The following is a 15,536-nucleotide window of genomic DNA, read 5'->3' on the forward strand; positions in this document are numbered from 1 at the left end:
TAAATTTCAAATGAAATACGAACATGTGTTGTCAAAATACTGTTCAGCTATGAAAGCCCTGCTGGTACTAGCTCCACTTGTTATTATTACTCCTACTCCTGTTATTATTATTACAGTATTTATATCCACAAGCATCACATGTCCTGAGTTCTAGGGAACAAAGCTCCCCCTGCCCACTTCTCCCCCCGTCCCCCCCCGTTCCTTTTTCATTCTCTCCTGTGCCTTTTGTGTCTCTTCTTCATTTTACAAGCAGGAAACGGGAAATCAGAGAGTCAGAGAATGAGTTTTGGTCCATCCTGCCTTATCTGGCTGCGTGTAGTTGCTTTGATGGCGGGGCACGTGGATGCCCTCGTGTGCGAGCAGGGTCGCTTGTCGTTCACGATAGAGGTAGGTCGCAGGGGCGGGGTTTAGGCGGCTCCATCAGAGAGTGGCACGCAGGTCGCACCTGTGAGGCTGTGGCCTGCTAAGGGGGGGTTCCAGGGCTGGATCAGAGACGGCAGAGCCCAGCTGGAAAGGCAGTCTGTGTGGAGAGCCGCCAAGGTCACAGCTAGAAAGAAAACGGCATATTCCAAATCCAAGGGCCAGTGCTCACGTGGATCAAAGAAATCGGGGCGGAGTTGTTGGCTGAGAGACTCAAGCCAGACTGGATGGCTCCAGGGCAAAAATAAAATACTCAACTAAAGCCATCTAGTAAGCATTGAGCAGGTGACAGACACTTCAGTGGCCCACGAGTATGCACCAGATTTACTGTGGGAGGGAGGGCAGCGGTGACTCCCTGACGGGGCTGTACTGAGTCAGACCAGTGGTCCCCAAAGTGGGGTCCCCGGACCCGGCAGCCTTGCGGCCACTTGGAAACTTGTTAAAGATGCAAATTCTTGAACCCCACTGCAGACCTACTGAGTCAGAATTCCCGGGGGGTGGGGCCTGCAATCTGTGGGTTGATTCTGATGGTGGTCAAGTTTGAGACGCTCAGCGGGACAGGCCGGGAACACAGTACACGTTACCTACACGGGGCCTGGGAGTCCAAAATACGGTGCCACTGCCTGGGGACGCGGGCCTTCGGTCAAGTCGTTTAAACTCTCTGCTCCTGGCGTCTTCCTCCCCAAGGGGGACAGTAGTGCCTGGCGTTCTGACCTCGCAGGGTTTTTCTAGAATGATGCTGGTCACGGTGACCAGCAGGGAAGAACCATGGTACCCTTACTGCGTACCAGGCAGGGTGCTAAGCCCACATTTCACATGCTCTCTGTTTTCATCCTGACAGTTGCCCATGAGGTAGGTACTACTTTTCCCCCTGGCTTAGTTTTGAGAAAACCAAGCGGTCGGGTATTTAGCCCAAGGCCATGCTACTTGTAGGTGGGTATCACTCCAGGGCATCCTCCTTCTACAGCTCACATTGCCCCCTGAATGGCTGCGTTATTTCACTAGATCAAGAGACATAGTGCGCTTGAAAGGGCTTGATGAAGTATAAATGCCATATAAAATAATATAAAGTGGTGTTAACCATTGTCATCATTGTGTGTGTGTATATGCATATATATACACATACGTATATGTACGTGTAAATGTATGTATCTTTTAAAAATTAACTCACATTGGCATCTTTCCTTGGTGTTTCTCCTGTGTGGGATCCTTTGGCCTGGCTCAGCCCCCATTACCAAAGACATTCACACCCTGCACTGGGTCAGACAACGCAGACGGGGTCTGGATTCAGGCGTTGGTGCCAATCAAGACTTAGGCTTGCTCTGGAATACTTCGACTTATCTTTCCCATCGACCAGCAGAGGGTAGAAGATTCGAGGTCCAGATTGTTACTGGGGGTTTCTGAAAGCTTCTAGGGTGGCCTTTGTGAGCAGAAGAGAACGTCCAGAGGTTTACCTCGGTTTTTAAAATGAAAAGTTCTTTTATTCACGTGACAAATTCCAAATCCTAGCTCTTCTCTAGGCTTGTAAATTCAACTTACACTTCTTATTATGTTGCTTGCAAGCCTGACAAATTTTAGCAGTCATTTTGGAGGAGCTGTAGAATAATATTTCAGCTCATGTATGCATTTAGGTACAGACCTTGAAAACGTGAAGCTGCATTTACAAATGTAATATTTTGATTTCCTTTTCAAGTATTTTTACTGACAAACTTCCCAAGAATGTAAGTGATTTGCATATTTATATAATAAACTTCGATTACGGTGAACCTTAAGCTTACTTAATGTCCTGATACTTTTATAAATTTAGTGATATTTTTGCCTACAGTCACAGTGCTGTAGTGATTCCTATTTATGCATTTAAAATTGAAACTATTAGGCTAACGTATAATTCTAGAGAAGGAGTGAGCAGACTTTTTCTGTAAAGGGCCACATAGTGAATATTTCTGAATTTGCAGTTCAGTTGGTGTCTGTCACAAGAAGTTAACCCTTTATATGAAAGCAGCCCCAGACAATACATAAATGAGTGGGCCTGGCTATGTTCCAGTAAAACTTTATTTATACAAACAAGTGGTGAGCCAGATTTGGCCCAGGCGCATAGTTTGCTAACCCTGCTCCCGAAGGCCCAACTCAAATATTACAGGTTCATAAGGTACCACGTGTGTGAAGCTGTGCCAACACAGTAGTGTTATTCTCATTTTGATTATCTCAATATTTTTAGGTTTAATTCTCACATAAAAGCGTGATATTTTTAGGTTTAATTCAAACGCTGGCTGCCTGGGTTTGGAGTTAGTTGCTGTGTGGCCATATGTTGCTGTGTGGCCTTGGGCAAGTAACTTGACCTCTCTGTGCTTATTCTGTTGACCTTTAAAAGGGAATTATGATAGTACTTATCTCGTAGAGTGGTTGTGAAGAGGGCATTCATCCTTTTATGTAAGTCTTTCCTGTGGTTAAATGATGTCTGTGCACTAAGGAAACATGATGTCATACCAAGCAGTGTGGGGGTTACCTGCCATGTAAATTTAGGTCTGCTTCTCATCATCCTGAGGTTTCTTTACAGCCAGTGAGGCTCCTGGACGACATGCGAACTCGTTTCTCATGGTCACCAGTGCTTCTAGGACAACCACCTTTTTATAGATGCAACAATTATCATTGATTCTATTTCTTAAAGAGGACAGATCACTTGTTTCCTCTGATTACTGACACCTGCACCCTCCACCAGGTGGCACCTCGCTGAATTGAGGCTTGCATTTCTTCGGGCTCTTCTCTCTAATTACCTTCTGAGCAGCTCTAAATCACCTTTGAACCCAACGGAATTCTGTACCCTGTTCCCCTATATTCTGTCTCTCCAGACCAGGAGATAATATCGGGGCATCTCACACGGGGTCATCTGACTTGCAGTCACATCGTCTAAGACAGTGGTTCTTAGCTGAGCATGGCGCTGTTCCCTCCTCGCACTTTGGGCGTTTTTTATTACAAGGTAACCAGGGCACCGTCTGCCTCAGGGAGGGTAGGTGGCTAGGGAGACACGATGCTGAGCGTTCTGCCAGGTGTGGCCTTTCCCGTAGGACAGAGAAATGCCCTTCCTCAAGGTGCCGGCAACGCCCCCATTGAGAAACACTGTCCTAGGGTTATCTTTGTGACATGCCCTAGTAGGTGGACCAGGGACGCTTACAGAGGTGTGCCCAAGTTCACAGTCAGCGCAGGCCGCACAAAGAAACGAGGTCCGAAGACCAAGGGAACCATGAGCCTGGGGGAGGGACCGTGCTAGCACTCAGGGTCTCCCTTCTGTCCTACAGGACCGCCTCTTGCTTTGCCACCCTGTTGTGCTTCTGTGTAGTATTTCTTGCGGCATTTATGGACCTGCAGTGGGCCTGGCTCCAGTCACCTCAGAGTCATGCTGGCCAAAGCCACCAGAGCCAGGTCTTGGAGAAGCGGCCATTGCTAGCATGGTGCTTGGCACAGAACGGGTGCTTAATGAATATTTATTGAATGATTTCCAGCTCACTGAAGAAAGCTGAAAGAGTACAACACCCAGAGGATTGAAGCTTATTGAAAATCAACCCAAAGGACTGTGGTGAAAAGAATTTCGAAAGGCAGGGGGCAAGGAATCAGTGTTTATTAAGGGCCTTCAGTGAGTGCCGTAGTAGAAGTACAGTGTCATGTGATGGACACAGCCTGGGGCCCGGCTGCCTGGGGTTAGGCTGCCTGGGATTGAATCCAGACTCTGCCAGGTATAGCTGTGTGGCCTTGGGCAAGTCAGTCAACCTCTCTGTGCCTAATCTCTTCATCTTTGAAGGAGGGATAATGATGGTACTTATTTCACAGGGTGATGGTGAGAATGAAATGTACAGTGTTACAGAACGCACTTTAACAGGGCCTGGCAGGTAATGAGCCCTGCATAGGTGTTTGTTTTGGTTATTTAGTTACCCTACTTCTTCTTAATGTTCCCACAGCATCCCCACTTGACAGATGAGGAGACTGCAGATCTCATGGCCATGTAGCAGGCGGCAGCCTGGGACTTGGAACCCAGGCCGGCTTCCCTCCACCGCCTCTCCCCACCCTTTTCCACAGCCCTCCACCCACTCCCATCTCTCCACCCACCTCCCTTGTTCTTTCCTTCATTTCTTTGTGGGGGATTTGGGAACCAAGAGGAGGAGAAGGGCTTGAAAAGAAAACACACAAAGGTGACCTGTCTGAACTACGTCGTAAAACAGAGAGTTCAGTTTAGGGCTCCTTGGGACCTGGTTGGGCGGCTCGGGCCCTCGCTCCGAGAGGGCATCTGATGTGAGCCGTCTGCTGGGGATGCAGCTTGAGTTGCCCTCAGCGATGGCTCTACTCCTGGTGTGGGAAGCGGGAGGGGAAAGCCCCAGTGATAGAGGCAAAGGAAGAAACCGCCCCGTAGGGTTTCCTGACAGCCAGGAGCTCGTAGACAGAGGAGCAGGTGCATGACTGCATCTCCAGGTGGAAAGCCAATGGTGGAGAAACAGAACATGACTTGAGAGTGGCAAGGAAAGAGCAAAGAGGTGTCCAGTGTTTCCTGGACACATTTTTCAGAGCACGTGTAGAGGAGAGCTGTGTGCTCTGGGGCCACGGAAAGTGCTTCCTAAGAACAGCCGTACCCTCCACCCCCCTTTTAATTCCGCCGTGCTCACTGCAGGAGAAAGGGACCAGGGTGTGCATCCTTGCGACCCGATGGCTGCCAGCGCTCGCCCTTTCCTGCCCCCCGCCCCACCCCCGGAACCCTGGGCTTCCAGAGCAAGCACCTGCCCCAGAGTTTCTCTCCTGCCTCAACACAGGAGAACTTTCTGCTCTTTCCAAAGGGAATCAGTCTCAAAAGCAAGTCTCTGGACTTATGGGTACCTGTGGTGATTAGTGGGATCAGGCTAGCCTCGCCCGAGGATGGGGTGTTAAGCTGAGGGCTGGGAGGACCCTGACTTTAGCCAGGAGGAAAATTAAGAACCGCGAGAGAGAACGTTAATTTTGATTTTTTTTTCCTCCGTGCTCCTTCTCTCTGTGTATCCTAACGCAGGCACCCGGGCGGCCCTTCACCTTGTTTGCCCCTGAGCCTAATGCCTGCTTCTCCTCCATCTTCTGTGCAAAGTGCTAATAGTGGAGGAGTTGGGGTCACCATAAAGGTGATTAGAAAACGCCAGATGCTTGAATTTGGGGACCGAGAAAAAAAAGAAACCTAGATGTGTTTCCGACTGTCCCACTGATCTTGATTTCCTAAAAGGGAGGATTTCTTTCCTTAATTTTTTTTTGTTTTTATTGACATTCTGCGTTTCTAGCATGGCAGGTAAAACAGAGTGTTCTTGAGACTATGCTGACCGCCATCTTCCTCTTCTCAATCTCAGTGAAAAGCAGTTTTTGAACTTAATTCTTCTTTTTTTTCCACTTGTGGTCAAATTTATATACCGTAAAATTTACCATTTTAACCATTTTTTTTTCTTTGTATGAACACAATACTTATTTATTGAATATTTGAATAACAGTATGATTTTCAACTCACTTGGAAAATGCCTTCTTTTTTTTAACATCTTTACTGGAGTATAATTGCTTTACAATGGTGTGTTAGTTTCTGCTTTATAACAAAGTGAATCAGCTATATGTATACATATATCCCCATATCTCTTCCCTTTTGCGTCTCCCTCCCTCCCACCCTCCCTATCCCACCCCTCTAGGTGGTCACAGAGCACCGAGCTGATCTCCCTGTGCTATGCGGCTGCTTCCCACTAGCTATCTGTTTTACATTTGGTAGAGTATATATGTCCATGCCACTCTCTCACTTTGTCCCTGCTTACCCTTCCCCCTCCCCGTGTCCTCAAGTCCATTGTCTACGTCTGCATCTTTATTCCTGTCCTGCCCCCATTTTAACCATTTTTAAGTGTCTAATTCAGTGGCGTTAAGTACATTCACATTGTTGTACAACCGTCACAATCATCCATCTCCAAGGGAACTTGCTTCTTCAATCGCCCAGCCGTGTGTTTCAAATCTCTAGATGCTGTTCGACTCAGTATGTCATGGTGGAAAGGGGCAGCTTGGGACTCTTTTTTCCTTTTTTTTTTTTAAACCACTAGCAGTTGTGTTACCCTCACCCAGTGATCCAACCTCTCTGAGCCTCAGTTTCGGTCTGTAAAATGGGAACACTGCTCCCCACCTTAACACTGTGTGATTTGAACTTAGTGAGACCACAGGTGGGGCGACCTCTAGAGTTTGCTCATCACCAAAAGTTTCTGGTGAGGCTTGAGATGGTAACACACCACCTACCTTCCGTTCTCATTTGTCTGCATTGTCATGAGACTTGGTTCTACTTTTTATACGGTGAATGTATAATAGATGCGGTGCCGAGAAGAAATACAGTTCGTGTAAGGACCGTGTGATCGCCCCCTGTTACCCAGGAACTCGTTAGGTATCGACAGGTCAACGTGAGGAGGATTCCAGCTTGGTATCTGCTGGGCTCTCTCCATACAGTTTACGAAACTCTAATCCATAAAAGCTGTTCGAAATTTCCATTAGGAGATTTGCACAAGTGGTTAAAATTAGTCATGCATTCTTGGTCTAAACTGCAGGAAGGGTGTCTTAACTGTGAAAATGATTATGACATGTTAAAACTGTGTAATGGTAAGCAGACAGTTTTCCAAGCTGCTGGGTGAGTTCTGGAAATGCTCTATTTATTTTCTCCCTATTGACTCCTTTCTTTCAGGCAAGACTGCCAGTGCGGTGACTTGGAAAACAACTGAGACCCAGCAGTTTCCAAGCATTGACATTACGTGGCTTCATTTGTGAGCCGGGCCAACTCTTGTATTTTATTTTATTTTTGTAAGAGGGGGCCTTAAAAAATAGCAGCATTCCCAGTTCGCTCACCCTAGGTCCCATTTAACATTTCTAGAAGGGCAACATTGCTTCTAAGGTTAGGGCAGTGGCAGTGACTTTTGCGTGAAAATCAGCTGCCTGTTTTATTTGGTTACTGATTCCTTTTTAGTGCAGCGGTGTTTTTAGTGCTAGAGAAGAGGCTGTGATTTTCTTTGATATTAAAAAGCCAACCACTTAGATTTTCCAAAGCCATTTGCATTCAGTCTGACGGCCGTTAAAAAGGTATGTGGATTTTTCATCTGAGACGTTTTCTCTCTGCATATTGTTTACATTTATCAAACGTTGTCCTGCCCAGCACTTTATATTCATTGTAGCTTCCGGATGTAGCTGACAACATAGCCTGCGTGAAACGTAAAACAAAACAAAGCAGAAAGAGTCAAAGGGTCTTCTTATGAGAGAATAGGAAAACAAGGACAGGCAAATGTGGCTGTAAAAATGAGCAGTGTGCCGAGTGGAAGCTCTGCCTTTGTTCTGTCATCAGTGTGTCAGTTGTCAGTCAAGCGCCCCTTCCCCCTTACATGCTTGCTAAGCTAATGTGAGAACCCAGCTCTGCTCTTAGTCTGCAGTTGTGCAGCCTAAAAAATCGGGAGGATTTCATGAAACAAATATTTAAAATAACAGGAAAAGACTGGGAAAAGCTGATGTTGTTTGGGATTATCAGAACAAAACAGTTTAATATTTATTTGCTTTTTTACTGCCTCTACTTCTTTGTGTTTGGTGACTCTGTGGAATGCCACGTACACCATCAGAGAAGACTGCTTTTGTGCATACTAATTAAAAAGAACAAAACCAAACCCCTATTCCTGCAATTCTGGTACTTTGCCACCAGGTGGTGGTGGTATATCTTGATTAAGGAATATGGCCTGCTAGGTATAGGCATTCATCTGTATATTCACTAAATAACCTTTATTGAGTGTTGAGCATGGTTTACATGCTGTGGATATAGAAATGAGTTAGACAGATTTGTATCCTCGAGAAGCTTACTGCCTAGTGGCATGTACTTTGCAGTCACAGATGGCAGGTTTTTATTAAAAACTGAATTCACTCATATTTGATCATAAACATAATCACACCTTGTTTATTAAAATGCATTTTTTATCAAAATATAGTTGATGTACAATGTGTTAATTTCTGCTGTACACCAAAGTGTGATTCAGTTATACACATATATATATACTTTTTAAAAAATATTCTTTGCCATTATGGTTTATTAAAATGCATTTTAATTCAAACATTTTCATCTTGTCAAGCTCCATATTTAATAAAGTTATCAAAAAAGAAAATGCCTGAGATAAGTACGTATACCTTTTTGGAGTAACTTTTCTCTCATTTGACTCTGTATATTCTTTTCCAGACCATCAGGGCAGCTTTTTGAAGACAGTTGCCTTTAACTTTCCCACAACCACACCCACATCCTTAGACACATTTATTCTTTCTTTTCTGGGTCAGGTTAAAGCACCTGTGCCATTTTCGGCCTCTGCCGTTAGGTTACGTGTTTCCTCCAAGAACATTCTCTTTGGGGGCACCCTGACCCCATCACAATTCCATCTCCCGTTTCTTTCTTCCTTTCTGTAGTCAAGGGCTCCATCTCTCTGTAGCTTTCTGCGGACCCAAACTCTTCTTCTCTTTTTCCATCTTTTCATTTCTTTTTCTGAACCTTTTCATTTGTCAACTAGAAAGAAGCTGCAGGGGAGGAAGAGGAGAACTCAGGATCTCCACAGCCTGTCTCTGGCCTGGTCCTTGGTCCCGTATCCCCTAGAACTTGATGTCTTTCGAATTATGGAAACATTGATAATTCATCCAGAAGAAGAAAGACTTTAGGGCCATCCTTTCTCAAGCCTGAAATCTCCCTTTTGACTCGTGTCCCCATAAGTACCGATGGGCCCATCACCTTCTCAGAAGGTTCTCCCTAGCACCTACCCCTTCACCTGACTTAGGGGACAAACTGCCTTTGGAAGTGAATTAGTCACTTACCCAGCAGACCTAAGGAGACAATATTCCATGTAAACTATTGAATATTTTAAAAAGAAGATAAAATTGTTTCCTTTCAAGAACAGATTATTTGCATAATTGACATCCTGAGTTGTCATAAAAGCTTGGCTGCAGCATTGATTCTGAGCCCTCAGGCAGTCTCATGTTCAGGGGTTTATTTTTCTACTCCCACCCCAGTTCCACCCTTCACCCCCATTCAGAATAGGATGATTTAAGGACAAAAGCCATCCTCTGATATCTTAAATGTATTTTTTAAATTTTATTTTATCTTTGTGTGCGTCGGGTCTTCGTTGCTGTGCGCGGGCTTTCTCTAGTTGCGGAGAGCAGGGGCTACTCTTCAGTGTGGCGCGCGGGCTTCTCATTGCGGTGGCTTCTCTTGTTGCAGAGCACGGGCTCTAGACGTGTGGGTTTCAGTAGTTGTGGCTCGCAGGCTCTAGAGCGCAGGCTCAGTAGTTGTGGTCCACGGGCTTAGTTGCTCCGCGGTTTGTGGGATCTTCCCGGACCAGGGCTCGAACCCGTGTCCCCTGCATTGGCAGGTGAGCCTTAACCACTGCGCCACCAGGAAAGTCCCCTGGCATCTTCAAAAGTTACCCTAGTCAGACTTAACCTGCGTGCAAAAATCTCTTATTTTCCCCCGACATTTGTGTAGAGCCCCCAAATATACAAATGTAAAATAGGTGTGCCCTGTGCAGAAGATCAGCAGTGCACGCGTGTCCATGCCTCATCACCTGCAACATTGCTTAAGAACCAGGGACACATTTTCATAGACTCTTTTTGCAGGTTCTTTCTCTGATCATTCTGGACGTTTGCATCAGAAGAGTCTGTGAAGGGGCTTCCCTGGTGGCCCAGTGGTTAAGAATCCGCCTGCTAACGCAGGAGACACAGGTTCGGGCTCTGGTCTGGGAAGATCCCACATGCCGCGGAGCAACTAAGCCCTCGAGCCACAGCTACTGAGCCCTCATGCCACAACTACTGAAGTCCGCACACCAGAGCCCGTGCTCCGCAACAAGAGAAGCCACCACAAGAAGAAGCCCGCGCACCACAACGAAGAGTAGCCCCTGCTCTCCACAGCTAGAGAAAACCCGCGCACGGCAACAAAGACCCAACACAGACAGACAGACAGACAGACATAACTGACTAACTAACTAACTAAATGAATAAATTTATTTAAAAAGAAGAGTCTGTGAATCAGAGCTCTCCTCTGCCACATCAGGAGCGGACTGGCAAATGAGGGCCAGGGGTGCTCGAAATCAGTGGTGGTCAAGCTTTTCAAGTATAAAGAGCCCCTGCCCCGTATTCTTTAGTTGGCGCTCTTTTATATCTGTTGATTGAGAAATATGTGCTTAAACAAGGCCATTTTAAGTTAAATAATCATCTAAAGTAATTTAGGATTTCATTGCTTAGTGTGTTTGCCCACACATTAAAAAAAAAGAAGTTAATAGTCATTTCATACTAAGCGTGTGCCAAAGAAGAGCGTAGTGAGATAATGCTGTATCATGTACGGTCTTATGTAATATTCCCAATGACTCGGTCAGGTAGGTCCTCTTACTCTTGTATAAAATGAAGTCCGGGGGGATTAAGCAAGTTGCTTCCAGCTAGGGAATGGGTAAGCCAGGATTTACACCAAGATGGCCTAAATGCTGCAGGCGGCGCTCCAAATAGGTAGAAACTTTGCAGCCTGAAGCGTCTACCCTCTCCGGATTACAATCGCCATCTCAAAGGATAGGAAAGAATAATCAAGTACAGACATGGTTTAAAGCCTTCCCTTCATACTTCAGTGGTCAGAGATCATCCTTAGGAAGGATACTCTCCTCTGACACGTGCCATTGTGGTTTTGAGAGCAAATACTGCTCTACCGGGTGCTGCAGGCCTGCTGGGCGCTGCCAAGATGTGCACAAGGGAGGGGAGGAAGCACTCACCACCTTCTTGTAACAGAGGAAAGCCTTAGGCAAGAATCCCCCTCCCCCCAAACAGTCCCCTCTGTAAAATGAAGGGCTTAGATGAACCTTAAGATGAGTTTCTATTGTAAAGCAATAAACGGACAAGCCAAAAAAACAAACATTAGAAAAGGAATGATACTTTACAGTTTACAAAACACGCTCAGGTACACAACTGGACTCTCACCGCAACCATGTGAATGGGGCAGGTGTTATTTCTACAGTTAGCCTTGTTCCACAGATGAGGAAACTGAGCCTCAGGAGTTACGATACCTGTCCCCGAGTTTCGTAGCTAGTAAGACTCAAATCCTATACCTAGCATTGCAAGATAAAAGACACCCAGTTAAATTTGAATTTCAAATAAACAGCAGATAATTTCTTAGTATAAGTGTAGGCTGTGAAATGTTTGGGACACATCAATACTTTAAAAATATCGTGTGGGATATACTTAGACTAAGAAATAATGTGTTGTCCATCTGAAGTTAGAATTCAACTGGGCATCCTGTACTATTTTTTTTTTTTTTTTTTTTTGCGGTACGCGGGCCTCTCACTGTTGTGGCCTCTCCCATTGCGGAGCACAGGCTCCGGATGCGCAGGCTCAGCGGCCATGGCTCACGGGCCCAGCCGCTCCGCGGCATGTGGGATCTTCCCGGACCGGGGCACGAACCCATGTCCCCTGCATCGGCAGGCGGACTCTCAACCACCGGGGAAGGCAGCCTGTACTTTTATCTGTTGGATCAGCCCCTACTTACGGCGTCTTTTTGTTTCCACCCCACTCTACCACATGGTCTGGATATCATTCTCTGATTCCGTAAGTATCCTGGGAAATCATAATTATTTTCAAAGTTATGTTATGCCTCATGAAACACTTGTCACCTGCTAAAAGCTACACACACTGTGTTACATCTCCTTACAGCCACCTTGAAAGTTGGGTACCCCTTCCCTGACGGAAAAAACGGGCTCAGAGAGGGTAAGCAGCTTGCTCAACGCCCCCTAGTTAATAAAGGTGAAAACTGGGATTAGAACCAGGGTCTCTGCCTCCAAGGGCGTTCATTATGGGCATCTACGCTCCAAAAAAAATGTTTTTTAATTTGAAACGAAAAATGATGTGCATAGTCACCCAGAGGTATAAAGCGCCTTGCAGGGAGAACCCAGGTGTTGGCTTGAATTTTATTTTTTCTTCACAGCACCTAGCAGAATATGCTTTCCATGTAACAGGTTCTCTGCACATACCTGTTTGCTGCCTGATGTTTCAGGAGCAATTCAAAAATAAGGGGGGAGAGAGCTGAAAACGCAGTGCCGTTTACACATTTATTTTGCCCTAGATGTGTTTTAAATTTTGTCAGGACCATAAACTGTGTTTCCAAACACGAAGATAAATTGGGCCTCTGACCTCTTACGAGGTGACATAATTCATCCAAAAGGTTTGTCGCCCTGCGTGTCATTTCAGAGTTCCCTACGATTAGATTCTTTGCATTCTTCTAACTCTATTAAAAATAGAAAGGTGGGCGGGGAATGGGAGGATGAAATTGGCCGGTTCCCTGTGCGTGGAATGTGGCCCTGAAGAGTGCCCCCTGCCGCCCCCCAGCCCTCCAGTTAACACCATACTTTTATCCTGTAATCACAGCCTGTGGGAGACAAAAATCACAATTCATCTGGAAAACGAGATTAACTCATTTAAGCTAGGCAGATCACAGAGAGAAGTGTGTTGGCTGGTGCTTGGCTGAAGGGAAGCCTGCAGGTTCCCGGCCCCTATGGTTCCGGGAAGTAATCGGGCCCTGTGGGAGTCCGTCTTCCTGAGCTCTGGTTGTTACAGGTGAATTCTGTTCGTCTCTGACGTGGCCCCCCTCATCTGATGAAGACCGTGTACGTCTTTTCTTCATCACAGCATCTTCTGAACCACTCAGGTGTCTGTGCAGCTCTTCCAAGAGCTTCTCGGGTCAACACGCTGCCGTGTCCCTCACGTTTTGGGCCTCTCAACGCGCCATAAAAACGAACTGCCATGTCATTCGGCGCTTGTTGGTTCATGTGGAGTTTGAATTTGCTTTGCGTCAGGCCTCTCGTTCCAAAGCGCCAGTTTGCTATCTTACCAGCCAGGGCCGGGACTTGTGGTTTATTTTATGTCGCTTCCTGCGTTCCCTTTCTCTGGCAGTGACTTTTCCTGCATGGACGTCCCCTGGGTTGACCTGCTCATCTTGCCCACCTGGAACCCTGAGTACAGGTTTTTTTACCCACATCTAATTGTTCCCCTGGATCACCCAATGGCCTGTGCATCTGAGGCGGTTGGGGGCTCGTTTCCCAAATGGCGTAGAGGGGCACCCAATCGAATATACAGTTAACTGCCTGGAGACTTGCTTACGGAAGCAGTGCATTCAAGAAGTGGGTGGGGCTGCTTCTGCCTCTGCATTGCCCCCTCCCCGCCCCCGTGCACACCCACCCCACCAAGCCTTTGCAGCCCCACTTTGCCGTGTTGCTCACACCTGGTATGTGCCAGGGCTCACCTGTTCTCTTGACACTGTTAAAGTTAAGGGACCTGAGGGTGTGTGTGTGTTTCTCATCTCTCTGCACAGTCTTATTTTCTGCTCGTACATTTACTGACATCTGGACCACAAGTAACTTATCTGTTTGTCAAGGCCAGATGTTAGGACCTAATGACCACTCAACAGGGATTTTAGAAAGTGAAGGGGACAAGTCATGACAGGAGAATACTTCATACGAATTTCTTTAAAGCCAGCTGGCTAAATGAGGCAGAGATTCTACGTGTCTGGCACTGTTCTTGCTAGTCAGGCCTTTGTGTGATGGAGAAACAAATATATCATGAATCCCCCCAGTGTTTCATGTAGATTGTAATGTTCAAAGTGATAGGGAGTAATATGCATTTAAAAATATATCACTGTTCCTTTTGAAGAAATGTACCGTTTCTGGGGCTTATTCAGTAACAACGACCGAATAATTGCTTCAGTAAACAGGAGTAAGATGCTCATATCAAGCTGTTATATATGCTTTGGAGGGAAATTTTAAGACTAGGTGGCTGCAGCCATTCGGAGTTTTGTTGAATATTTAACAATTTTTTTTGTGGATCCATCAACTAAGAAGACTATCAATTTTAGAGCATACAGCTGTTCAGGAATAATAGTTTGAAAGACCAGCCCCAAAGATCTCGGTGATTAAAGTGTGCACAGATGACAGAATGGTAAAACCTTAACGCTTAAAAATGTGTTTTTATAGTTCCTCTCCCTATGTAATAACATCGCCTGATAAAAGTATTTGCGACGAACAGACCAAATGGAAGAACCTTCCATAAGGGGACCCAACACAGTTTGAATATAAATGTTCACCCCAGTTCCCTTGTTAGGGATGGACTGTACCGATCAACGTTAAAGAGGGGGCACACAGGAGCCCCCTCAAAGCCCTACTGCGCACACACTCCCACTTATAAATGCATGCGTCGCATGAGTATCGGTCACGATTATTCCGTAAACACGCCTTATAAATTCCCTCTGTGCGCGTGCCATTTAAATTAATCCAAATTCAGAACAAAGATCCCTTGGAAAGGGAAAGAGCATCTCTTTCAGGAGCCGCACCCCGCTCCCGAGGTGAAATCACTCGTTGATCTGTGCTAGGTAGGTGTAGAAGACAACACCCTCCCAGTCATGGGGGACCCGAGCCCTTGGGTTCTTGTACCTTAGATGATGGATGCTCCATTTTGACATCTTAAGTGAGGAAGTGCTCTGAGTACGGAGCCAACATGCACTTGAGTTCAAAATGTTACATGGATTAAAGGCACTAAAGAGACATAGCCTCCAAGTGTAACACGTGATGCTCGTTTTCATTTGGATTTAAATGAACCTACTGTCAAAGACATTTTTCTGAGACAATCAGGGAAACCTGAATATGGACTAGGTACTAGATGGTATTAGGCAAGTATTGTTAATTTGTGGAGTAGGATACTATTTTAAATAAAACTCACTTTGTACTGTAGATATATACTGGGACATTTGCAGTTGAGACGGTGTGATGCCTGGGATTTGCTTGAAAATGATCTGGAGGCTTGGGTCAACAAATCAAGGCTGACAAATGTTGATAATTCTCGGTCAACTATGGATTTATTTAACTAATTTCTCTACTTTGGGCTATGCTTGAAAATTTCCATAATGAAATATTATCTAGGGGTCTCAAGAGACAGACGGCCAGGAAGTGACAGAAATAGCCAGTATCGGATTCCAGAGCTTCTGGACAGGGCATAGTATGAGCCGGAATAGACAGATCATTCCTGGTAACCAGACCAGCAGAGTTCCGTCCTTTTGAGGTTAT

The 15,536-nt window shown here is 45.9% G+C and overlaps 1 protein-coding gene across 3 annotated transcripts in view; it reads left to right on the plus strand.

Moving 5' to 3' along the window:
- WWOX (WW domain containing oxidoreductase) overlaps positions 1–15,536 on the plus strand; it is a 982,828-nt gene that overhangs the window by 517,080 nt on the left and 450,212 nt on the right. For 2 of the 3 annotated variants that reach the window (XM_022583125.3, XM_022583124.3), the window contains exon 9: positions 1–6,066. This exon is cut by the window's left edge. The exons of the other annotated variant lie outside the window; for it this stretch is intronic. The gene's annotated coding sequence lies outside the window, so the exon portion shown is untranslated. Of the gene's footprint in view, positions 6,067–15,536 lie in introns of those variants that run through there. 3 annotated transcript variants of the gene reach the window in all.

The sequence above is a fragment of the Delphinapterus leucas genome, chromosome 20 (genome assembly GCF_059928025.1).
Source record: "Delphinapterus leucas isolate spDelLeu-1000000601 "Yukka" chromosome 20, BTC_Dleu_Yukka2, whole genome shotgun sequence".
NCBI classification, from domain to species: Eukaryota; Metazoa; Chordata; class Mammalia; order Artiodactyla; family Monodontidae; genus Delphinapterus; species Delphinapterus leucas.